Source organism: Chrysoperla carnea, chromosome X (assembly GCF_905475395.1).
Source record: "Chrysoperla carnea chromosome X, inChrCarn1.1, whole genome shotgun sequence".
In the NCBI taxonomy this organism is placed as follows: Eukaryota; Metazoa; Arthropoda; class Insecta; order Neuroptera; family Chrysopidae; genus Chrysoperla; species Chrysoperla carnea.
In genome coordinates this window covers 16,271,458-16,296,623 of record NC_058342.1, presented here as the reverse complement: position 1 = coordinate 16,296,623, position 25,166 = coordinate 16,271,458, and the positions used below count along the sequence as shown (strand labels likewise).

Here is a 25,166-nt window from a genome sequence, read left to right as displayed (position 1 = left end):
TGTCTGTCTGTCGGCTGTTGTCTGTCTGTCCGTCTGTCATCACGATTACTCAAAAACGAAAAGAGATATCAAGCTGAAATTATTACAGCGTGCTGAGGACGTAAAAAGTGAGGTCAAGTTCGTAAAAAAAAGTTAGAAATAGAAGAAAAGTTTAAATTGAAAAAATGTTCCTTATAAAAAATAAACAACTTGATAGCGCAAATTTTATAGTATTTTATGGGTATATCAGTTATATGTATATGTGTGACATGTATGTATGTGTATGTGTAATGTGACAGTGTAATTAACACTGTCTATACATGGTATTTCAACAATTAACTCAGTCAATTGTATGTTTTCACTTGTATTATGTTGAAGTTTGAAATATATAATCCCTAAATTTTTTACTTTTATACAAAAGTTCGCAAATATCGGCTTATTTCGATAATTTGCTTTTAAAGTAGAATGTCCGTAAACCCACTTTTTAACAGAATTAAGAATTGCTAAATACTAAATTCCCTTCCAACTCCAGTGGTTTCAAAAATATAGTATTCATTTAAGGTTGTACGAGCGTCAGACCAATTTTTAATAATAGGGTAGATTTTGTTCTTACATGAAGTTTGTTTTACTAAAAGTAGTGATGTTAGCCATTGGTCTTATAGAAAAACAGTAGATGGATATGTTTTCATAGATTTCTCCAAAACTAGTCGGTGGAAATTAAAAAAAAACATATTTAAATTAAAGTTAAAACCTTAATAAATTATTGAAAACAAAAAAAAAAACCCGTTGTGCCCGACTAATTAAGTATGTACGAGCACGGTAGTGGAGACACAAATTTAAAAAAAATTATTTTTTTCAATTTTGATGGTAAATTTTGTTTTAACTTGACAATATAAGACGAAAAGTAATACAATTTTTTGATATCTGGAGTAGATTTCAAAATATCAAAAATTAAAAATTTTGTTTAAATATTTAGCTTTCAATATTTCGAAAACCAAGGCAGATATCGAAAAAAAATTTTCTTACTTTTCAATTATTAATTATTAATTTTAGTTAATAAAAAATTAAATAATTCCGATTACTAGTGATGTTGCTATCTAAAAAATTTAGAGTATACTGTAAAATTGCAATGTACTCTCCGATCAACCTTAAGGTGATTGTAAGCCTACAGTAATGTAAAAAAGTTTTGGTTTATTGCACAGTACATACATATAAACCAAATAAATGTTTTTTAGTCAAGTAATGAGTTATTTTTAGCTTTACAATACCACGAAACTACAAAAATATATAAAATTTTATGTGTAAGTGCTGCTTGTAAATTTCATAATATAGATATCGCTCTTCAATCATCAATACTCTAACTATAGTCGTCACTGTTCATCAAATGATAGATCTTCAAAGAAGATAATTAAATTAAAATTTTGTTTTTATACCATCGACAACCTTATATTTTTATGGTATTATTATAAACTACAAGATTGTCTAAATATGTTAGTTAGTTTTTTATCACACTCTCTAAATATTTTAATATAGAAATATCCAATTGAAAAGGATAACCTATACTATATCATTCATCACTTTTTAACCAACTTTGAATGATAAAATAATAATAAAAAGCCCGATGACCTAGGAATTTTTTGTGATTTTTGGAAACTTTGTTAATCAAAAAATGTATTTATAAAGTTTTATTGAAATCCCTAGTTTTATTCAATCCATGCATAGTTGTATTATGTGCAAATATAAATACAGATGTGTAATAAACGTTGCATATCTTTTAAAATTAATTGTACATTTAAAATTTGACTTTATTTTACATTGTTTTGCTAACAAAAGCAAAAACTGAACGTTTTGAGAAGACGGACACTCAAATTCCTGTTAATAATATTCGAATAAATAAATTTAAAGAATTAGCATTGGGAATTCAGCCGTCTTTTCTTTCTATACTCATTTTTAGTTGTCAAATTAAACCCTAGCTTATAATTCAAATTGTTGGTATGTATTACATTATTTTGAGAACTAATTTATAATTAAATTTGGAATATCTCAAACACCTAATTCAAAACATGTCAGAGTTCCAATTGGTTCAAAATAAGACAGAAACTTTTTTAGCATCCAAATTCTTATTAGATAGTTTGCTCCTTTACCCTAGTCTGGAGGTTACAGTGTAATATCTATAACTCGAACATCGTTAAGTTGTTATCCTCAATAAGTCCGAAAAAATACCATTCTCTTCCGCTGAACCCCCATGGTATATCGAATTATTTAGACTTTATAGCTCGAACAAAATGTAATTTCCTTCCGAGGAATTGAATAGTATATATTTATACTCAGTAACTCGAATTTCAAAAAGTAGACTCCATAAGTCGTAGTTAGTAAAATATAATGACGTCTTTTTAAGTTGAAATTTTAACAAATAAATCCTCTGCGTCTCGAACTACTTGTTAAGTTGAAACCTCATTAACGTGAAATTTTTTGCATTTAACTTGTCGTTCGAGTTATCGATTCCACTGTATTTCAAAATTGGTTTGGCTCAGAAAAGTGAACAATTTTCCTGATGAAAATCTCGGCAAATTATTAGTTTGTACAAACAATTCGAAAAAAATGTAAAAATGGGTTTTCAATAAGAATGATAATAATACTTTTTAAAAATTTGAATCAAAACAAGTGAAAACAAACAATTGACTGAGTTAATTGTTGAAATACCATTTATAGTGTTGCAAACGCAATCGTTTTTTTACGCCATGTAAGCAAAGAATAGTCGCTCTTAGATATTTACAGTCGTGTATAGATAACACAACTGTGCTATCACACACACAACTGATATTTCCATATAATACACACTATATAATGTTCTTACCTAATTTACATCCTTACCGGTAAACAGTGATGTTTACGAAAAAATATTTCAAACAAAAGTTGTTTATTTTTTTAAATGGAACATTTTTATACTATGTATACATGAAATATATCAAGGTAGGTATTCGAAATTTAGTTCCGAGTTTGTAACGCTTAAAAATATTTCTGCTACGAACAAAATTTTGGTATATATTAATATTTGGTTGTCCGTCTGTCTGTCCGTCTGCGATTACGTTAAAAGGGATATCAAGCCAGTAACAGTCGACTTTATCTAGGAAAAGTCAACTCTAACTGAAGTTAGAATCACTGGTGTTATTATCACCTTTTGCTGTAGCATATATATCCATTGTTTTTTGAAACTTATTTATAACACCATTTATGTAGGTTATTTAAACAATTAACTCAATTGTTTATTTTCACATATTTTTTTATTGACATTTTAAAAAGTATCACTCATATTTTTTTCATTTTAGAGGATAAAAATACATTCTAATTTCAACATCGATTTTTATTGTTATCATTGCAACTTTCTAATTTATTTAAGAAAATTCGCTAAGACTTCCCTTAGATTTTTTTGAGGTTAAAGTTTTGCAGAATTTTTCGAACACTTTTTAAACATATCAAACACCAATCGAATAAGAATTGAACGTATTGAAAAAGTTTACTTACCTGATTTATTTCTACAAGTCGTGCTTTTAACTCCGCTAGAAAATTATCAGCCCCATTCTTTTGATCATTCTGACGATGGTTTAATGTTGCAAAATTTGTATAAGATGCACTATTTTGAATTTTACGTAAGGATACACTTTTTGGATAAGATCCATTTGTTTTCACTGCTTTTATATCACTGAACACCGTTAAATCGTCAAAAGACACTGATTTTCTTGCCTGTTTTAATTCTTCATTGTTCGTTCTATTTCGAAAACTAGAGCATTTTCGTACTTTATTTTGAACTTGTTTAGAATTATTTAAACAATCCATATTAGTTGGATTATTTTTGTCTATAGACTTCTTTTTGGAAATTCATTAAAAAACCTTAATTTTTTTAATAATGAACCTTAATTTTGTTGTTATAATAAATTGTGAAATTTTTGTAAACATTTTGAAAAAAACTGTTGCTCTAGTATCAATCGTGTGACGCTATTACTACAATATTTTAATATGTTATCTAATCTTATCATAATAAACAGAAGATTGCAGGTATTTTCGTGTATTTGGGTACCCCAGAAACGTAATATGTTATATCCTTATGCAGACCTGTAAAATAGCAATAAAAGTCCATGCCGACGTTTGTTAAATAGTCCCAGCAAAATCCATCATTGACTATTATTAATTTTTGCATGGAAATTTTTTGCAAGATCCCGTTTAAAAAATGTTCCTGAATTTTATCATATAAAAGTTTAAACGGGATTTTTTCGATTTTCATCCCTGAAAAACTCTATGAAAATATAAGATTTTTAATGTAAATAAAATTTTTATTTGTAGTACAATGCTTACTCAACAACATCCCTACATTTTCCTGACTTTTCTGGTAGAATATGAATTCTCTGACAATTCAAAATATTCCTATGGCCCTTTTATTCTATGAAAATTTCTACGTTTCCTAACGATTTACGATGAGCTACATATCATAAGTTTAATTTTCTAATGCGATTATTCAAGGAGGTAGCGCGCATTTCGTTACGTACGCGCCATCAATTTGTAGAGGGTCGAAAAATTCGGTGTTGCGTAGCCCCTCACGGTGTTCCTTCGATCATTGTAAAAATTTTTGCACAAAAAACCATACCTCTAAAATGACTTTCAAGCTTCCCAATTTTTCGAGGTAGGTTTCTTTCCAAAAGTGACTCATATGTTGCAGTTGTATGAAAAAGACAAAAATATATTTTGTTCTCTAGCCGAATGTGTATCCGGGGTTTTTTGGGATCAAGGAATAAAGACAAATTTTTATTTTTAGTTTTGAGGGTCGCCAGAGGGCGCTTTTACACATTTTTTTTTATTGAATTTTTAGGGAAAATTAACGAAATTATAGCGAAAATCGACGAATATTTGACTTACTTATAATTCAATCACAACTTTATATTCCGATTGATAGTAAGTTTCTTAAACAGTTTGCGATAGCATGTAAAAAGTAAAAAGCTTAACAATAGTACATTTAATAAGCCGGAAAATGTGGAAAAGTGGTGGAACAACTCCGATTCCCAAAATTTTTTGTGCACGTGTTCCTTATATCTTTAGTTACATTCAGCAGCACTAACCTCGGCATTGGTTAGAAAACTGAGAAAATGAAAATAGTTTTACCGCCCCCAAAGCACTCCAAATAGTATCAGTGAAAACAAAACAAAATTTCAAGTCGAAATCGTCTCCTGAGGGCTTTGAGGTGGCTGATCAGGAATTGAAGGTTAAAAAGCAACAAAATACGGTTGCAACCTCATTAAAACTACTCTTGGAAGTGGCAGAGCAAATTTTACTTCAGAAAACGTCTCTTGAGGCGCTATTAGGTTCGCTGATCACGAATCCAAGGTCAAAAAGCAACTGAGGATGGTTGCAACCCAATTAAAATTTTTAAACAAATCTGCCATGCTTAAAAATCATAATAATTATTAATAACAAACAGCCTTTTCTTTTAAAAAAACAGTCTTTTCTTTAAAAAATCAGTCTTTCGTTCAAATTATATAGATAATTATTATAACAATAATAATAATAATAATAAATCTTCCCAAATAACGTAAATTAATTCTTCTAACATAGCAAATTTTTCGACCAACATATTGGTCCTACATCTGACATCAGCACAGCTGTCTTTTGTGCTTCAATGGCTATCAAAGTCAATCCTGCTTGCCTATCCTCTACCATTTTACTCCTTAGATAGGTTTTCTGACGTCTTTGTGACGAAAATGACCTTTCACCGTTGCTGTGGTAAGTGGCCAGGAAAGACTTATCTCAAAAAAAGTAGTATGCATGGAGTTTTACTTAATTCATATTTTAACAAGTGAAAAGAAACAATTGACTGAGTTAATTGCTGAAATACCATGCATAGTCAGTGTTGATTTCTTTATCACATTACACATACATACATGTCACACATACATAATTTCCGCCTAATTGGCGCCCTCACGGGTAAACAGTGATGTTTACGAAAAAATGATTCATACAAAAATTGTTTATGTTTTGATAAGGAACATTTTTTACATTTAAACTTTTGTTCTATCTCAATATCTTTTGTTCTATTTAAACGGTTTACAAGATGGGTCCTACGGACCCAAGACCCAATTGACCTATGATGCTCATTTACGAACTCGACCTCACTTTTATACGTTCTGAGTACGCTGTGCAATTTCAGCTTGACATCTTTTTTCGTTTTTGAGTCATCGTATCCACAGACGGAAATGGACTAATTAGGTGATTCTATGAACACCTATAGCAAAATTTTGTGCATGGCATCAATATTTTTAAGCGTTACAAACTTGGGACTAAACTTAGTATACCTTGCATATTACATATATGCATGGTATAAAAACAGACCTTGCAAAGTGACGGTTTTTCGATGATATATTGAGAATACCTTATATACCTTATAAGTTAGTAATTACAAAGGCTCTATAGATTTTGTATCCATTTAATTTGTAGAAAGAACATGATTCATTTGAATGTGTATGCTATTTGTTTACGTGATGTTACGTATTTTAAGACGTTTTTTATGATGTTAACGAATATGTAAAATTTCACATAATATGTAATAAATAAGTTATTTCAAATTTTTTATTACGTGTTTAAAGAAGTCCAGAATAGTAAAGAAGTAAATAAATTATCTTCAATTTGATTATGTTTTAAAAAAATTCGAAAATTATTGGGGACACGTGCCCTTCCGTGTCCCCTGTAACGATGCCTATGAGTCCTATAACACAGGTCTGCAACAAAAATTTTTTGTCAACTGTATGAGATATTTTTACTGATTTCAGAAGTGATGGCCATTTTTCTCTATCACGTAAGGTTTTTTTGCAAATTCAAACACAAAAAATTGGTAAAAGCACTCGTTTATTAAAAATTATACAGTAGCCTGCGAGCATAGTGACATCCCATCTTGGTACCGTCTCTCGATATCGCTTACATCCTGGTGAAACTGCTCCCCCTGTTCTTCACTGTAAGCTCCCAGGTTTCAGGAAAATATTCTATGTGGGAGTGTAAAAAATGGACCTTCATTCTTATCTTGCAGCCTTGAGCTTCGTATGCTGCTAGTTGAACAATGGTTTTGTAGTCAGGATCCTTAGTATTTCTCAAAAACTTTCTCACTACTTCCTTGAAGGATACCCAAGCTTCTTTTTCCATCTCAATCATACTTTCCATAAAGTGGGTGTCAGTTAAAAGCCTTCTTATATCGGGGCCAGTGAAAACTCCCTCTTTCAACTTTGCTTCTGTCAGCTTCGGGAATTTCGTACATAGATATTTAAAACAGTCCCCATCCTTTTGCAGTGATTTTACAAATTGTTTCATCAACCCTAATTTGATATGGAGAGGTGGCAGGTTTTAAAGTTTCTCGGGGTGGCCAATTACTTTTAGTCCAGTGCTATTTTCTGGCTCTACTATCCCATAAGCATAAGAAGCATAGGTATTTAGTATAGCCTGCCTGCTGATCCAAAAGCATCGTGAGTATTTTGAAGTCGCCATAAACTATCCCTTAATGGTCCTGATACTTGATTCTTTCCAGGATAATGGCCAAATTGTTATAGTTAGTATTCTTCCATATGCACAGAATAACTCATTGGAAGCGAAGCTAATTTATTTTTATTGTGCAATAATACTACTTTAATACTAGTTTTATATAATATTACTATAAAATACTATATAATACTACTTTAAGACTAGTTTTATATAATATTACTATAAAATACTATATATTGCTATTTAAAGACTAGTTTATGTTGTTACTAATATCTATGAAAACCTATGTGATAGAATGTTTTGAATAGTTTTCCTGTTTTTGGGAGGTCAAAATCTATAAGAAAATGTAAAAAATCCTATGTAGTTTTTAGTCGCAGACCTGTGCAATTAATGGACGTATTCTTAAGCAAAAATAGTTAATACACCTAAACAAAACTTTCCCCTTCCCCAATTTTATGTTCAAGTTCATCAGCTTTATAATTATTTATAATACTATTATTTTATCTATGTTTATAACTATTTTATTTATACCATAGGCCATAGTTAATACATAAATGTGTTTTTTGTTGCCTATACTCTAAAATAAATTTTAACTGATAAAATCAATGGAAAATTTGATATAAAAACTCGAGAACAACTACATAACTAAAGTCATATTTCCCCTTTATTATATATTTCCTATTATAAGATGCTTTTTATTGAAGTGAAATTTTTGGAATTTGTCTTTCCGTGTTTTGGAAAAAATAAAATGTCTATATAAAAGGTCGAGAAAGAGGCTGGATAGTTGATATAACCAAAAGGCACTTCCTTGACCTGAACTGAATTAACAAACAAATTCTAATTAGAGAGAGTGTATAGGCACGCAAATCTTTAAAACCACGTAAAGATGGTTTCAAAAACATGGTATGAAAACGGGAAAAGGAACTGTAAAGTTGACACCCCCCCCCCCCAAGTCCCAGCCTTAGCACTTTCTCAATCTACTTACCGATTTTGCAAAAAAACAAAGCCATAAAAACGTCAAAACGACCCCCCTTAACAATCTCCCTCCTAAAATTGCTAAAATTAGACTGTCGGTTGTATAAAATCGATCCGGGAGATATCCAGTTAGAAAAAAAAAATTTTTCTCGCTACGTTTGGGCATCCCCAACCTTTAAAAATTACGCTCTAAAAAGTATGAAACATGTAATAAAATTGTCATTCCAGTCGAGGCATCTCTTAGATTTAAAAACCACAGAACGGCCCTCCGTTGCAAAGATAATTTTATTTCTTATTTCATACTTTTTAGAGTGTGATTTTTCAGAAATCGAGAGTTTTATTTAAATTCATTTTAGGTTATAATTTCGTGATCAAGTTTTATAATATATTTTTTTGAATTTGCTAATTAAGTACTTTCATTTGATTCTCAACACGGGAATTTATGTACTCTATAGGGCGCCATATTCAATTAAATGTGCTACGTCACTTGTAAAAATGTTATAAGTAGTTTAGAAGACTTTATGAGGGAGCAGGTTAACAAACATACATACCCACATACATACCGGATAAAATCATAACCATCTTTTTGCCGTAGATGGTTAAAAATCGAGAGATCCTTTAAGTATACTGGGCAAGATGTCAAATATCTCGAAAAATCCCTAAATCCATAAATCGTGTTCCTCATTGTCCTTTAATACAGTGCATAAGTCTATATTTTCGGAGGAAATATGACTAAACTATGTTTTTAGTTAATTAAAGAGGAAAGCATTTACTAAAAGTGTAATTTAATTTTTCACAAATGAAATTTAAAAATTTGATATTTAATCAATGAGTAATGGATAACAGTCGGTAATCAGATTAAAATTGAAACATTGTGTTTATTTTTGATTGGCGAAAAAACCATTCTTTTATTGGCGTTAAACTTTTTAAGAATTCTCTTAAATATTCATAGGTGGAATAAAAATTTATATAGAAAAGTGGTTTTCCAGATAAGAATGGTTTAAGTTACAATTTAACTTCAAGCACTGCGATTATAATATCCTTTACTCTATCGATTTGAAATTTGGATTTGTTATATGCATTCATATTCTACCTGCCCTAGTTACTTTTATTTTTCGAGAATCCTGTTAATTTTTTCAATTTTCATTGTTCACACCCAGGTTTTTCTTCTTTTTCCACTAAACCTGGATGTAAAAAAATTTAAATTGAGAAAATTAACAGGATTTTCGAATTTATCAGTAGATCACGCGTAAACAGTGATATTTACGAAAAAATGTTTGAAACAATAATTTTATAATAAATAATTTTTATATGTAAACTTTTGTTCCATCTCTAACGGTTTTCAAAGTATGTCCTACGAAACCAAGACCCAAATATGAAATATGTTGCTTATTTGCTAACTCGAACTCACTTTTTACGTCCTGAACACACTATAAAAATTTCAGTTTGATATAGTTCGCAAATGAGCAACATCGGCCATTTGGGTATTGGGTCAGTAGGATCCATCTTGTAAAATGTTAGAGATAGAGCAAAAGTTTAAATGTAAAAAAAAAAACAACTTGGGTTGAAACATTTTTTCGTAAACATCACTGTTTATCCGTGAGGGCGAATTATCGATATTCCTTAGCTTTACAAAAAATGTAGAAGTTAAAAAGGATGCCGAAACCAGGGACCTTTAGATCTTCAGTCTAACGCTCTCCCAACTGAGCTATTTCGGCTTTTGATTTCTTTATGAACACAACTATTTCTATTTTACCATCAATATTCCTTAGCTTTACAAAAAAAGTTGAAGTTAAAATAGATGCCGGAACCAGGGATCGAACCAAGGACCTTTAGATCTTCAGTCTAACGCTCTCCCAACTGAGCTATTTCGGCTTTTTATTTCTTTATGAACACAACTATTTCTATTTTACGATCGATATTCCTTAGCTTTACAAAAAAAGTTGAAGTTAAAATAGATGCCGGAACCAGGGATCGAACCAGGGACCTTTAGATCTTCAGTCTAACGCTCTCCCAACTGAGCTATTTCGGCTGTTGAAAGCTTTATAAACATAACTATTTCTATTTTACCATCGATATTGCTTAGCTTTACATATAATGTTGAAGATAAAAAAGATGCCGAAACCAGGGATCGAACCAGGGACCTTTAGATCTTCAGTCTAACGCTCTCCCAACTGAGCTATTTCGGCTTTTGATTTCTTTATGAACACAACTTTTTCTATTTTACCATCGATCTTCCTTAGCTTTAAAAAAATGTTGAAGTTAAAAAAGATGCCGAAACCAGGGATCGAACCAGGAACCTTTAGATCTTCAGTCTAACGCTCTCCCAACTGAGCTATTTCGGCTGTTGATAACTATATAAACATAACTTTTTCTTTTTTATCGTCGATATTCCTTAGCTTTACAAAAAAAGTTGAAGTTAAAATAGATGCCGAAACCAGGAATCGAACCAGGGACCTTTAGATCTTCAGTCTAACACTCTCCCAACTGAGCTATTTCGGCTTTTGATTTCTTTATGAACACAACTATTTCTATTTTACCATCGATATTCCTTAGCTTTACAAAAAATGTTGAAGTTAAAAAGGATGCCGAAACCAGGGATCGAACCAGGGACCTTTAGATCTTCAGTCTAACGCTCTCCCAACTGAGCTATTTCGGCTTTTGATTTCTTTATGAACACAACTATTTCTATTTTACCATCGATATTCCTTAGCTTTACAAAAAAAAGTTGAAGTTAAAATAGATGCCGAAACCAGGGATCGAACCAGGGACCTTTAGATCTTCAGTCTAACGCTCTCCCAACTGAGCTATTTCGGCTGTTGATAACTATATAAACATAACTATTTCTATTTCATCGTCGATATTCCTTAGCTTTACAAAAAATAAATGCCGAAATCAACTGAGCTATTTCGGCGGGTGTATGACAATATTATATCAAAGCGTCACAACGCAACCGCTACGTGTCTGTCATAAATCTATTTTTGTGGCAAATGCATGTTATACTTTCGAATTTTCTGAAAAACAGTTGTTATTGATGATGTTTTGAGAAATTTATTTAAATTTCCATTCGTTCTACTTATATATTGTCTACAAGACTGTCCCCTTGCCTCGCACGGTTAATATTGATTCAATATCGGTATTGAATCAGGGGCGTCTTAAACATTTTAGGCATTAAACCAACCCTCTAGAAAGGCCGAGAAAATTGTGTTTTTAAGTCATTGAACACAGATGAATAAATACACAAAAATTTTAGCAATAAAAGTTAAATAGTTATTGAAATATATATTAAAAAATATAATTGGAAAACATACAACAGACTTACGTCAGTAGCTAAATTTATTCATAAAACACATTACAAACATTTTACACAAAATTAAACTGACGATGATTGCGTCGAAATCGAAATATGGATATTTAGCGACATGTAAGTCTCTTGTATGATTTTTAATTGTATTTTTTTAAATAGATTTCTTTATATACAATTTTTTTCGAGTATCGTAGTATTTATTTTAATAAGTATGTCTCAACTCGAAGTCAATAAAAATTCATTCTTATAATAATTAAATAGTTTTTTTTTCTGCTTTTGATACTAGCAAAATCATGAATTATCTCTTCGACACTTAAATTTCTAGTTCACTAATATGTTTTACTTAAAAAAATATTTTTAATAAAATCTAATAAAAAATATAATTCATTATCATAATCGAGCACCGAAAATTATCAAGGGCCTAAGGCTATAGCTGTTTTAGCCTTATAGTTAATCCGGCCCTGTATTGAACAATATCTTGATCGCCCGTGGAGTATACTGAAACAATAATATTGATTAATCTTAACTGTATAATTTTTATTATACCATGTATATAAGAAATATATCAAGGTATACTAAGTTTAGTCCCAAGTTGGTAACGCCTAAAAATATTGATGCTACGAACAAAATTTTGGTATAGGTACTCATAAATCACCTAAAAAATCCACTTCAGGTTGTCCGTTTGTCCGTTTGTCCGTCTGTAAACACGATAACTCAAAAACGAAAAGAGATCAAGCTGAAATTTTTACAACGTGCTTAGGACTTAAAAAGTGAGGTCACATTCGTAAATGAGAGAACAAAAGTTTAAAAGGAAAAAAAGGTCCTCTTTATAGAAAAATAAACAACATTTTTTCGTGAACATTCACTGAAGAAGTGATAAAAAAGATACTCTTTTAGCTTTGTGTATAAGAGTGGCTATCTTTCTTTACTTACATGAAAAAAACTTTACTGTCAACGAAAATCAACGCTGTCTATACATGGTATTCCAATAATTAACTCAGTTGTTTGATTTCACTTGTTTTTATAAGATTTACAATATCTGCGGTTTTCTGTAATAGTGTCCCATTTTTGAACGGAAGGATTAAACATTTCAGAACCTAACCAACTTCTTTATAGTCGACAAACTCAACCCAACCAACTCGTAATTACAAACAACAAAACAGAGTTATCAAAAAAAAAAATGCTCAAGGCAACAAAAATGAAATAGATTCTTAAAATTCTAAAAAAAAGAATCCGGTAAAAAGCACATGAAAATAGTAACTGAATGAATGATAGTAATGTTAAACTCGTAAATTTTTTGTAAAATAAATATTTTTTCTATCTTCGGATCTTTTTTTCCGGATCTATTTTTTCTGGGTCTATTTTATTTTTTCGGGCTATTTTTTGCGAATTTTTTTTTCCAGTACTATTTTTTCCGATTAGGTATCTTCTCGGTTAATGTTAAAAACCCTAAACTATATTTGTAACCAAGTTAAGGATCCATACTATACTCATAGTTTACTCCAAATTAGTTATATAATGTTATAATGTTACTTAATATTTATTGATAAAATTATAGTGAATCACGAATGTTCAAAAGAAATATACAAAAAATTATACATGCAATGTTTTTTCCCACGCTTCATCAAACTTTACGAAATTCTAGTATTTTATCTAATACTAAGATTTTTATTTACATACAAAAATACTATTAGTGTTAGAAACAGCCCTATAAGGCCCGATGTAGCTATTTAGCCGCTCCGGGAAAAAAATAATATTTGCCGCACTTTACACTCATACCATTTACAAGGTATCTTTTTTAAGTCGATATATGCTTGAAACTCGATAAATAAATTTAATCGAGGAAAATGCTTCAAACGAAAAATATTAGTTTCAAAAGGACACATCTTATATCGGCAAATCTTTTACGCAAATATTTTTTTGTAATCCGAATAGTTTTAAAAATAGTAATTAAAGCCAGTAATTGATAGCAAAAACCCAGCTTTTTTCAGTTTGCTCATTTAATTTGAACTAAAATGGTCTTTATAGAAGAATGAAATACTTTTATTGGATTTATTCGAAGAGTGCCTAGATTTCGTAGAAACAACTATACGAAATAACAGTTTTGGGTAAAAATTTTTTGTCAGTTTTTGTCTAAACTAAAAATAATATTAATTAAGTTGCATATTATGTCAACTCCAGGGCAATATCTTTTTCTTAAAATATTAATTTTAACTTCGTTGTACAGTCAAATCTGGATAAACAAGAGTTCAAGGGAGCACAATCTCATCCTCGCTTTTAGAGGTTTCTCACTAACCCGAGTTTCCCGCTACTGCAGGTACATGGGTAGCGTTTCTCTCCTTTAGAGGTACCTACGCAGCAATAACAAGTCACAGCAAGTACGAATGTAGTAAATTATAGTTTCTCCTAAATAATATAAATAAATAAAGCTCGACTGTCGTTTATAGAGGTATAGATAAGTAGCAGTCTCATTTACGGAGGTCCATGAGAGAAAAACGACTCTCTCTTACAGAGGTTTCTGTTTCTCGCTAATAGAGGTTTTGAAAGCTTAAAATGACGTGTCCTGGCTATTATTCTCACTTATAGAGTTTTCTCACTTACCCAGGTTTAACTGTATATTATCTTGGGTCGAAATAGAGATTTCCGCATTTATTATTTTTAATACGTTTCGGCAGCTCAGGGCATAAAAGTCAAATTCCTGAAAAAGGGAGTAGGGAAGGATCACAAGTTAATTAGGAGCTTTTATTTAATGCAATTACAAACAAAATGAGCCGTGTTAGATCAAAATCGGTTCATTATAAAAAAATAACTATTTTTAAATTCATTCATTTCCTGTACTATATTATAAATCACGTGCGATAAGCCTCAGCTCGGCCTTATACGAGGCTTTTTTAATTTATCATTGACATTTAGTAAAGAAGGGCTTCTACTTCCTTAAGGAATCTACATAGTGACAAAACAAAATGCTTTTTTTACAAGCTTTTTCTTATTTTAATCTACCCGTTGTTTGTAATCAAATCTTACAAGTTGTAAATCAGATGACAATGCATTTTTATGGTCAGTATCAAGTGGTTTTCCCATCGCTTCCACCATATTTGATATATACTCAATTGCACAAAAAATGCATCAGATTAATTTTTCTTTTGAGTTCTACATTTGTAGAAGTTTGAGGCACTTCCAATCATTCTTGATTTTTTAACTGAGCGCATTCAGCTTTTACAACTAGTCATATAGAAGTGCCTCATAACAAAATTATTTTCTACTTTTTAGTACAATAAAAGCCCCTAAAAAATTGTTTTTTATAAAAATTTGTTTAATTATTTTTTTTACGACGCTACGTTCTACTTCTTTCTTACTTTGGAAACAAATCCTCAGTAAGGATACCCAGGAATGGGATGAGAACTTGTTTAAGCCAAAGCGCGAGGTATTCTATACCGATGGATCTAAGTTAGAAAGGAAGGTAGATTGTGTGGTTTTCTCTAAAAATCTAGATTTATGTCCATCATTCCGGCTGCCATCACAGTAGCGTGTAACAAGCGTAAGTGATGACTATTTACGAGGTATTTGAATATATAAGACTGAAATATATCATCATGTGCAGCGACTTACAGGTTACTTTTCCCAACAGTCAAGCAACGCTAAAATCCTTTAGTTCAGTCTACCTAACCTCAAGACAGTCGCACAAGACTGCCGAATACCCTTAAATGATCCAGCGGAACAAATGATTGGAAGCCTGATATGGATACCGGAACATAGAAATAGCTTACTAGAAACGGCACAAGGCTAGTAGAAACAAGCATCAATAGACATCTGTAAGTTCCGTTTGCGTTTTGCAAGCTGCTGCTTAATTAGGGTATCTTAAAAAAAGGTCCAATCTTAAATGGGGAGAGGAACGTAGTTGTAGTACTACAAGAAATATGGTCTGAGTACAATCATAGAGCCTCTATAAGCACCACTTCAAAGGGCCTCTATAAGCAAGATCATTGCGCTTATTAGAGGACACTGGCTAGACGGTAGGCACGCTGAACGAACGGTAGACCCGCTGGCCTGGCAGTGAATCACGACTACTGCAGGAGCTGTCACAGGGGTAAGGAGAAGGAGACAATTACTCACCTGCTCAGTCACTGTCTAGTTCTTGCCATAAGATAACTTACTTGAGCCACCCTTTATTTGAGGATCACCCTGACCTGAAGTCCGTTGACGTCAAAGCACACCTACTGTTCTTAAACAGCTGGAAATGGTTCATGGAGGTTCATTTTTCGGTATCTCAACGGTCACTACGGTCTAAGTAGACCCCACCTCAGAACAGCGACTCTAACCTAACCTAACCTAACACCCCCTACAAAGATCAACACAGTAGGAACACGGTAAGTAATAGTCCTACGCTCTTCCTCCCGTTTTTATGACGAAATTTATGAATGGCTTTAAATTAAGTTTTGAATAGAATCTTTTCAAAGTTTATCAAATTAATTTCAATATTATTTTTCAAGAATAAAAAAAAAATTATTCTATTTTTAATGAGATTGCAATAATTAAACAAAAGGTCATGCATCCTATTTTCTCCATACTATTGCAAAATTTTTCCATAATTTTGTTTTCAATATTATTATCCTGACAATTTATTTATAAAGGTTACTTAGGCCAATCAATTTTATCAACAATAAACACTTATAAACAATTGGATTGATACCGAATTTACCACATTGCTCGTAAAAATGTAAAAGTAGACTTGATATCATAACAAAATTTTAATGATAAATTAATATTTAACAAGTGAAATCAAACAATTGACTGAGTAAATTATTGAAATACCTTGCAAAAACAGTGTTTATTACTTTATCACATTACACATACATACATGTCACACATACATAACTGATATTCCCATCTAATACATACTATAAAATTTGCAAATAATTAGCGCTCTCGTGGGTAAACAGTGATGTTTACAAAAATATGTTTTTTAAAATAGTTGTTTATTTTTTTATATGGAACATTTTTTACATTTAAACTTTAGTTCTATCTCTAACGGTTTACAACGTGGGTCCTACGGACCCAAGACTCAATTGACCTATATTGCTCATTTACGAACTCGACCTCACTTTTACAAACTTGGTACTAAACTTTATATACTATGTATATTTCATATATACATGGTATAAAAAGTAGCCGTTTAATTTACTACAATTTCTTTGCCCGCTACGAAAAACATGAATGCTAGGGCACTGCAATGATATTTATTATATTTAATGTTATGCAATCATCAGAATATCGGCTATAGTGACCAATCTTCATTATAGGATATATCAACTAACAGCCGACGCATGTACATACAACCTGAAAATATTATTTTAGATAAACAAAACAATACCGTAAAGATATTTTGAATCCTATAAAATTTATTTTAAGCGTTAATAACTTTTTTTTGAACCTTGTGAACACATATATCGGCTTTAACCACCAATTGTCATTGGACTTAGTCAATAATGACCGACATGTGTACGTCTTCATATGCTTTAATATAAAAATGCAGATATCGCTTATATTGCTTATCGCTTAAAAACTATAATTGTTGGTCCCTTCAACGTCGGTATAACGGATTTTCACTGTAGCACTTTTTTTAACCGTATAATTGTACGTTCCTTCAATGTCTAATTTTTATTATTTTGCAATTTGCTAAATTCAAACAATAATTTTGCTAAATTATAAGTTATATTAAGCAATATTATAAGTTTTTATTATTAATAATGCATTTAGTTTTTTCAAGGCCTATGAATAAAATTTAGTATAGATTCAAAGTTAGGCAAATCTCCCCTATATCGATGTCGGTTGGACGTCAATTAGCTAAATCGACATAATTATGAAATTGATTGGCATATGTTAATACAAAAATTACAAAGTTTCAAAAATTATAATAAATAATTTGTTTTAAACATTCTTAACAAGATATCAACTGTTTTTTTTTAGTCATATTTTGCCTCGAAAATATAGACTTATGCATTTTATCGAAGGTCAACAGGATGGGGTGGGCGTGTAGATATACATAAATATTTATATCATTAGCTTATTTGAACTTATGGACAATAGGGTATTATCGTTAGTCAAAAATAAATCATGAAATTTGAAAAAAGTTAAAATTTATGTAAAAATATACTTAAATATTTTGATTTCGAGTCTTAAAAGCACATTTTTCTTTTATAATATTAAAATTAAAAATCGTAATTTTTAAACTGTATATCACGTGATCTAAAACGCGGCCGCGGGTAAGCCCTGCTATGATGTCATAGCGGTATGAACCATAGACCATCAGTTAGTTCAGTGTAGACAACTGAGTATATATACATAGATAATAAGTATTTATATTTACTATAATTAGTTGTCTATGAATGTATCTGTCAAACTTATCTGTGTTATTTCGTATAATGATACCGATATTTCGTCATCAAATTGGATGCCCGCGTTTTTGACAGTTTAAAAAAGGTTTAAAATTTAATTTAAGTTTTTGGCAAGAAAGCGTGTGTATTTTTCCGAAATAAGAAGTACTTTTTCAAAAATAGTGGAATACCCTATTCCAGTGTCCTCCTTCCTTAACTAAGTTTCTAGTTGGTTGCCTCATTTACAACTGTTGTAGTCTTTGTAAATCAACCTGAGGCCCTCCAAAGAAACTTTCTAACCAAAATTTCCCACGATTACTTTTTTTTACCAACGGAAGGACTTTGTTCCACTTTCTTTCTATTTGTCCTCTTCTTCTTTTTTTTAGGCCTCGTAAATCTATCTGGGGATGAAAATAAAGCAAGCTTAATTGTTTTTTTTTTTTGTGGAGGCTATTTTTTTGGTGCTGGTCACTAGGTGGCCGCCTTGTTGGTAAAAAAGTTGTGGTTTATTTCAGCAATTTGGGGGAATCTAAAAAGAAAACTTTTTTAAAACTTTGCTAGTCTTCAATGGCTTTAAATCTATGGCCCCTCTCAATTGCGTTAAATGGTTGAAAGTCGATGTAAACATTGGGCTGTGTAAGCATTGTAAACTTCTAAGCCCCCCTTAGCTTTTTTTTTATATCGTTATATATTATGAATTGTTAAGGGTTTTGTGGCTTTGCTCGCCTCTAAAGCCTCAGCAAATTGACCTAAAATATTAAAAATCTTTATGTAAATTGAGTTAGTGCCAAGGCCTTTTAAAGGTGTCGACTAATCAGCCCCTTCCCCGCTTATATGTCGAAAAATCATGAACTTTCCCGGAGTTTAAGTGCCTATTGGTAGTGTCAACTCCCCAGCCCCCTCTTCCATCCTTTTTTTTACGTATTAAAAAATCTTGAAAAAAGACAAAAATTCCATTTCAATAAGAAACATTAAATGAAAGGAAATACGATCTTAGTGGTGGAGTTCTGTTGCTTAAGATTTTTTTTTTGTTTTATATTTTTGTTGTATTCATTTTTTAAAAGTAAATTGAAAATTAATTGAATCGTTAAAATTAGTTTTATTATTGAATATTTTACATTTTAAGTAGGGCTGCCAACGGTCTTTTACGAATAGTCAAATATGAATGACTCATAAAAATAATTGTTTTCTACTTTTTAGTACAACGAAAACTTGTCCTTTAGAAATTAAAAAATAATTATTTCTATGAACCACTCATACGACTATTGATAAAAGATTGAGAGTTCCGAATCATTCTTGATATTTTAAATTAAGAGCGTCAAGGTTTTACAAATAGTCATGTATGAGTGCCTCATAGAAATAATTTAGTACTTTGAAGTACAATGAAAGCATATCCTTTTAAAAGTATTTTTTGTTTAAATTTTTTTCTGCATCGTAAATTGTTGAGTTACTTTGTGCAACCCTGATATTTATGAATACAATAAATTTCATTTATAAATTATAATTCTGGATGAGGAATATTTGAAATAATTTTTGTAAATTAATCCTCTTACTGATAAAATAAATATATCTATTTATGAAAAGTATTATACATATACAATTAGTATAGTAAACGAAACTTTTTCCTTCGAAAATATTGTTTGCTGCATGTATTGACTTGCGGTTTTTTGCATTGGCAAAATCTAAAACTATAAAATATTTTGACTGTTCCACTTAAGGTAGTACTATCGGTAATAGACTTTGCATTCAGCATTTAATGAAACTTGGCATACTTAGTTGTCCATTATTGTATCATAATTAACTAGTTAAATTTTTAGGGGCCTTCAGAGAACTGAAAAATGATATTTTAAGGATATTTTAACATTGATCCTTATGGGAAATCACAGATTTTATTTTATTTCACAATATTGGACGTTCAGATTTTCAGATCTTGTAGGCTCCTAAAAATTTAGCTGGTTAATTATGATATAATAATGGACAATTATGCCAAGTTTCATTAAATTCTGAATGCAAAATCTATTACCGATAGTACTACCTTAACATAGACAAAAAGACTTTGTAGTCATGATAATAGACTGAATTTCGTAACTAAAATATGCACACAAAAAAAAACTCGAGAAAGCTGAACAGTGTTGCCCTATATTAGAAAATTTATTAACTTCTACTAAATTTACGCCTTGATGCATTTCTAGCTTGTAGCGTAGCTATATTTTATCGATATTCATTTTTTGTCGTCTCTTCCAGCCTCTTTAGAAGATATTGTTCCTTAGAACACTGATTTTTAATACCAAATACACATCAGATGCTAGTATTTCTTCGTCCTCACATTTCTTACACAAATTGCCATTTATGAGTCATTTATGATGACTCATTTGTTCCTTCTTAACTCCCCTGCAAAATATTTTTAAATACGCCACGGGTTACAACTGGTATTAAGTACAACAATAAAAAGTGCTAACAATTGATTTGTATTTTTTACAAGTGATTAGTGTCTGATTCTAACAAGTTTTTAATAGCTTTAATAAAACTGAAACAACACATATGTAAGGCTAGTTTCACACGGTCAATATTATAGAGCCAATATCGATATTGAACAATACATTAATCGTCGGAGGAGTATATTGAAGCAATAATATTGATGGAAATACAGTGGAACTTGGATAAGTGGGACCTGGATAAGTGAAAAACCTCCATAACTGAAACTGATGTTGAGGTCCCAACACATCGGCACTGAATTACCTCTGTTAGTGAGACGAAGCAAAGCTCTATATCTGGGATTCGTTTTTTCGATTTTATCATCATAGTTACCTCTATAACTGACACAGCGAGTGAATTTTATATGCATTAACCTTTGTAACTGAAATAACATCGTTTTGTTTGTTTATTTCCTTATTCTTATTCTACCCGCAAATTACGAACTTAACTAATTTTGAGTCTCAAGTTTTAGTTTTGCTTTGCTATCATACGGACCTTATTTGAATGCCGAAACGAATGCTCAAATCGTTATCAGTACGTGAAAAACTGAAGTTAATGTCTGTTTATGTAAATGTGAAGACACGCGATGAAGTTTGTGTCGAATTTAATGTGCCAAAATCTACTCTTTGTAGAATAATCCAGAATAAAGATAAAATTCAATCACAATTTTCTGAAGCACAAGGAAAACTAAAACGTAAACGTTTATCACAATATCCTGAACTTAAACGGTGTTTGCGAACATAAGTTAAGCAACTTCGTATCAAAAACGTTCTGGTAAGTGAACCGATGATTAAAAAAAAGGCACAAGATTTCGCGCGAAGGCTTAGATTTCATAATTTTGTAGCCGAAGTGGTTGGTTGGAAGGGTTTAAAAAAAGAAACGGTATAATTTCAAAGCAATTTGTGGAGAAAGTGATGCTATTGATGTTAACTAATGTAGAAAATGGATTGAAGACCTGTCGTTCTTCTGCGCAATCATTCTGTTGATGATATTTTTAACGCAGGTGAATCGGGTTTATAATCGTCTACCCGATTAAACTTTCTCCTTAAATGGTGAACCTTGTCATGGCGGAAAACTTAGCAAACAGCATGTTATCATACTTCTGGGTACTAACATGTTATTTTATTTAATAATTGCACCACTAGATCTGAAATAACCTGTATTCTGAACTCCACTAATGGAACCCTCTGTAAATAAGACAGATATTTAGTTATACCTGCATATCTGAGACACTGGGTAAGTGGAATACCTCTATAAGTGAGACAAATTTGCAAGTCCCTTGATGTCTCACTTAACCAGGTTCCACTGTATATAGTTTTTTTTTTTTGCAAAGTTATTTTTTACAGTTAGAGCGCGAACAAATAACGCTCAAAAAATCTTTGAAAGAATAAGAATTCCTACCCATTAAATTTCGACAACGAGATAAGATATATATATATATATATATATATATATATATATATATATATATCTTTATTTGACCTAAATCAAAATAAACTACACAAATTGCACAAATTATTAGATCAAAAAGGACGATACATGTTGACTGAAAATTAAACAAAAAATAAGAATAATCTTAACTATTACAACCATAAAAAATAAAAAATAAAAACATAATAAAATTAAAAAATTTTAATAAAAATTTATAAAAACTATTGAACTGTTTTTCTTTTTCAAATTTTTTGAAATTGAGCCTTAAAGTAAATTGGAGCGCATATTTTTTATTTTTAATTTATTATATGGTTGCCTTATATTTCGGTCTTTTTCCAGCAAATTCCGTCTCTGCTCAAATCACGATTTTATTTTATCAATATTATTGGCCAGTGTGAAGGCACCCAAATTTTGCAATAGATTAAATCAACAATATTGCTTCAATAACATTAACCGTGTGACGCTAGTCTAAACACTTCAATAGTAACAATTGAAATTCAATAACGCAGTCTGTTATTTATAAATAAGTTCACCTAATTGGTATTTCCTGAATTAATTTTCAAATTCTTTAACCATATTGATAATGAATATAAGTGATCGTATGTAAAGTAGGCATCTTTTACAGTTAAAAAAATTCGTAAGTGAAATATTTATAAACACAACTAAATTTTTTACTCGAATGAACAATCTTTAGTCTAACGTTCTCCGAATCGATATTCCTTAGCTTTACATAAAATGTTGAAAATAAAAAAGATGCCGAAACCAGGGATCGAACCAGGGACCTTTAGATCTTCAGTCTAACGCTCTCCCAACTGAGCTATTTCGGCTGTTGATAACTATATAAACATAACTATTTCTATTTTACCATCGATATTCCTTAGCTTTACATAAAATGTTGAAGATAAAAAAGATGCCGAAACCAAGGATCGAACCAGGGACCTTTACATCTTCAGTCTAACGCTCTCCCAACTGAGCTATTTCGGCTTTTGATTTCTTTATGAACACAACTTTTTCTATTTTACCATCGATCTTCCTTAGCTTTAAAAAAATGTTGAAGTTAAAATAGATGCCGGAACCAGGGATCGAACCAGGGACCTTTAGATCTTCAGTCTAACGCTCTCCCAACTGAGCTATTTCGGCTGTTGAAAGCTTTATAAACATAACTATTTCTATTTTACCATCGATATTCCTTAGCTTTACATAAAATGTTGAAGATAAAAAAGATGCCGAAACCAAGGATCGAACCAGGGACCTTTACATCTTCAGTCTAACGCTCTCCCAACTGAGCTATTTCGGCTTTTGATTTCTTTACGAACACAACTTTTTCTATTTTACCATCGATCTTCCTTAGCTTTAAAAAAATGTTGAAGTTAAAATAGATGCCGGAACCAGGGATCGAACCAGGGACCTTTAGATCTTCAGTCTAACGCTCTCCCAACTGAGCTATTTCGGCTGTTGAAAGCTTTATAAACATAACTATTTCTATTTTACCATCGATATTGCTTAGCTTTACATAAAATGTTGAAGATAAAAAAGATGCCGAAACCAGGGATCGAACCAAGGACCTTTAGATCTTCAGTCTAACGCTCTCCCAACTGAGCTATTTCGGCTTTTGATTTCTATATGAACACAACTTTTTCTATTTTACCATCGATCTACCTTAGCTTTAAAAAAATGTTGAAGTTAAAAAAGATGCCGAAACCAGGGATCGAACCAGGGACCTTTAGATCTTCAGTCTAACGCTCTCCCAACTTGGCTATTTCGGCTGTTGATAACTATATAAACATAACTTTTTCTTTTTTATCGTCGATATTCCTTAGCTTTACAAAAAAAGTTGAAGTTAAAATAGATGCCAAAACCAGGGACCTTTAGATCTTCAGTCTAACGCTCTCCCAACTGAGCTATTTCGGCTTTTGATTTGTTTATGAACACAACTTTTTCTATTTTACCATCGATCTTCCTTAGCTTTAAAAAAATGTTGAAGTTAAAAAAGATGCCGAAACCAGGGATCGAACCAGGGACCTTTAGATCTTCAGTCTAACGCTCTCCCAACTGAGCTATTTCGGCTGTTGAACGATTTATAAACATAACTTATCTATTTTACCATCGATATTCCTTAGCTTTACCAAAAATGTTGAAGTTAAAATAGATGAACCAATTTTAATTTTTTTTTGGTTTTGTTTGAAAGGTAATTTAATGTAGAGTATTTTTATCTATGTTTCAAGTACGAATTAAGAGTTCCGTACCCAAAAAAACTAAAAATTAGCGATGATCTTCCAAATCGGCTCAGTTTGGAAAAAGGCAATTTAATGGAGAGTGTTCATAGATATGTTTCAAATATGAATTAAGAGTCCCCGAGAACAATTTGTCGGGGCTTTTTAAAATTTTTATAAATTTCACTTGTTATACAGAAAATCATTTTTTTCATCACTTTTGCTGAAAGACGTTTTATGTTTCTGACATAAAAATCCCAGTTGAATAAAATGCCGCTGGCGGTAAATATGACTTTAGTATTGGAGCTCTGTATCTATTCAATACCTGGCTTCAGCATTTATTTGGAATAAGGACGATGAAAAAAGTTATGACCATAAATATTTTAACAGCCGAAATAGCTCAGTTGGGAGAGCGTTAGACTGAAGATCTAAAGGTCCCTGGTTCGATCCCTGGTTTCGGCATCTTTTTTATCTTCAACATTTTTTATATAAGCCAAAAAATATTGATGGTAAAATAAAATAGTTGTGTTCATAAAGATCTCAACAGCCGAAATACCGAATAACAGTTAGGAGAAAGTTTAACTTAAAACCTTAAAGTCCTTGGTTTCGGCGGTTATACAAGATTTTTATAACTTAACCCCTTACCCCCTCCCTCGTTCACCTTCGAAACGATGGTTTAATCTATATTTTGGATGAATAAAAAGTGACCTAATTCAAAGCTCATGAATAATCTCTTCTACAAACCTTAAGAAAAAGATCAAATGCAGATTTCGGTAGTGAGAGAAATGAAATAAATAATGGCATTCAAAAATTGCTTAATTTACTTGACGTATGATTTGATATAGTTCTCGAAGAACCTTAATAATTACACAATTACAAAGATAATTTTAATATATC

General features: G+C 31.2%; 1 protein-coding gene and 16 non-coding genes across 17 annotated transcripts in view; 1 reads left to right on the top strand and 16 right to left on the bottom strand.

Moving 5' to 3' along the window:
• Positions 1-3,813, bottom strand: part of LOC123302334 (rho GTPase-activating protein 27-like) — a 39,601-nt gene extending 35,788 nt beyond the window's left edge. Inside the window, exon 1 of the mRNA XM_044885223.1 lies at positions 3,505-3,813. The gene's annotated coding sequence lies outside the window, so the exon portion shown is untranslated. The remainder of the gene's footprint in view (positions 1-3,504) is intronic.
• A 6,458-nt stretch (positions 3,814-10,271) lies between these two features.
• Positions 10,272-10,344, bottom strand: Trnaf-gaa. The gene has a single exon. It is a non-coding gene; the product is annotated as a tRNA-Phe (tRNA).
• An 84-nt stretch (positions 10,345-10,428) lies between these two features.
• On the bottom strand, positions 10,429-10,501 carry Trnaf-gaa. Its single transcript has one exon. It is a non-coding gene; the product is annotated as a tRNA-Phe (tRNA).
• An 84-nt stretch (positions 10,502-10,585) lies between these two features.
• Trnaf-gaa lies at positions 10,586-10,658 on the bottom strand. The gene has a single exon. It is a non-coding gene; the product is annotated as a tRNA-Phe (tRNA).
• Positions 10,659-10,741: 83 nt separating this feature from the next.
• Positions 10,742-10,814, bottom strand: Trnaf-gaa. Its single transcript has one exon. It is a non-coding gene; the product is annotated as a tRNA-Phe (tRNA).
• Positions 10,815-10,898: 84 nt separating this feature from the next.
• Trnaf-gaa lies at positions 10,899-10,971 on the bottom strand. The gene has a single exon. It is a non-coding gene; the product is annotated as a tRNA-Phe (tRNA).
• An 84-nt stretch (positions 10,972-11,055) lies between these two features.
• Trnaf-gaa lies at positions 11,056-11,128 on the bottom strand. The gene has a single exon. It is a non-coding gene; the product is annotated as a tRNA-Phe (tRNA).
• An 85-nt stretch (positions 11,129-11,213) lies between these two features.
• On the bottom strand, positions 11,214-11,286 carry Trnaf-gaa. Its single transcript has one exon. It is a non-coding gene; the product is annotated as a tRNA-Phe (tRNA).
• An 11,524-nt stretch (positions 11,287-22,810) lies between these two features.
• Trnaf-gaa lies at positions 22,811-22,883 on the bottom strand. The gene has a single exon. It is a non-coding gene; the product is annotated as a tRNA-Phe (tRNA).
• Positions 22,884-22,967: 84 nt separating this feature from the next.
• On the bottom strand, positions 22,968-23,040 carry Trnaf-gaa. Its single transcript has one exon. It is a non-coding gene; the product is annotated as a tRNA-Phe (tRNA).
• An 83-nt stretch (positions 23,041-23,123) lies between these two features.
• Trnaf-gaa lies at positions 23,124-23,196 on the bottom strand. The gene has a single exon. It is a non-coding gene; the product is annotated as a tRNA-Phe (tRNA).
• An 84-nt stretch (positions 23,197-23,280) lies between these two features.
• Positions 23,281-23,353, bottom strand: Trnaf-gaa. The gene has a single exon. It is a non-coding gene; the product is annotated as a tRNA-Phe (tRNA).
• Positions 23,354-23,436: 83 nt separating this feature from the next.
• On the bottom strand, positions 23,437-23,509 carry Trnaf-gaa. Its single transcript has one exon. It is a non-coding gene; the product is annotated as a tRNA-Phe (tRNA).
• An 84-nt stretch (positions 23,510-23,593) lies between these two features.
• On the bottom strand, positions 23,594-23,666 carry Trnaf-gaa. Its single transcript has one exon. It is a non-coding gene; the product is annotated as a tRNA-Phe (tRNA).
• Positions 23,667-23,749: 83 nt separating this feature from the next.
• On the bottom strand, positions 23,750-23,822 carry Trnaf-gaa. Its single transcript has one exon. It is a non-coding gene; the product is annotated as a tRNA-Phe (tRNA).
• Positions 23,823-24,050: 228 nt separating this feature from the next.
• On the bottom strand, positions 24,051-24,123 carry Trnaf-gaa. The gene has a single exon. It is a non-coding gene; the product is annotated as a tRNA-Phe (tRNA).
• Positions 24,124-24,658: 535 nt separating this feature from the next.
• On the top strand, positions 24,659-24,731 carry Trnaf-gaa. Its single transcript has one exon. It is a non-coding gene; the product is annotated as a tRNA-Phe (tRNA).
• The last annotated feature ends 435 nt before the right edge of the window (positions 24,732-25,166 follow it).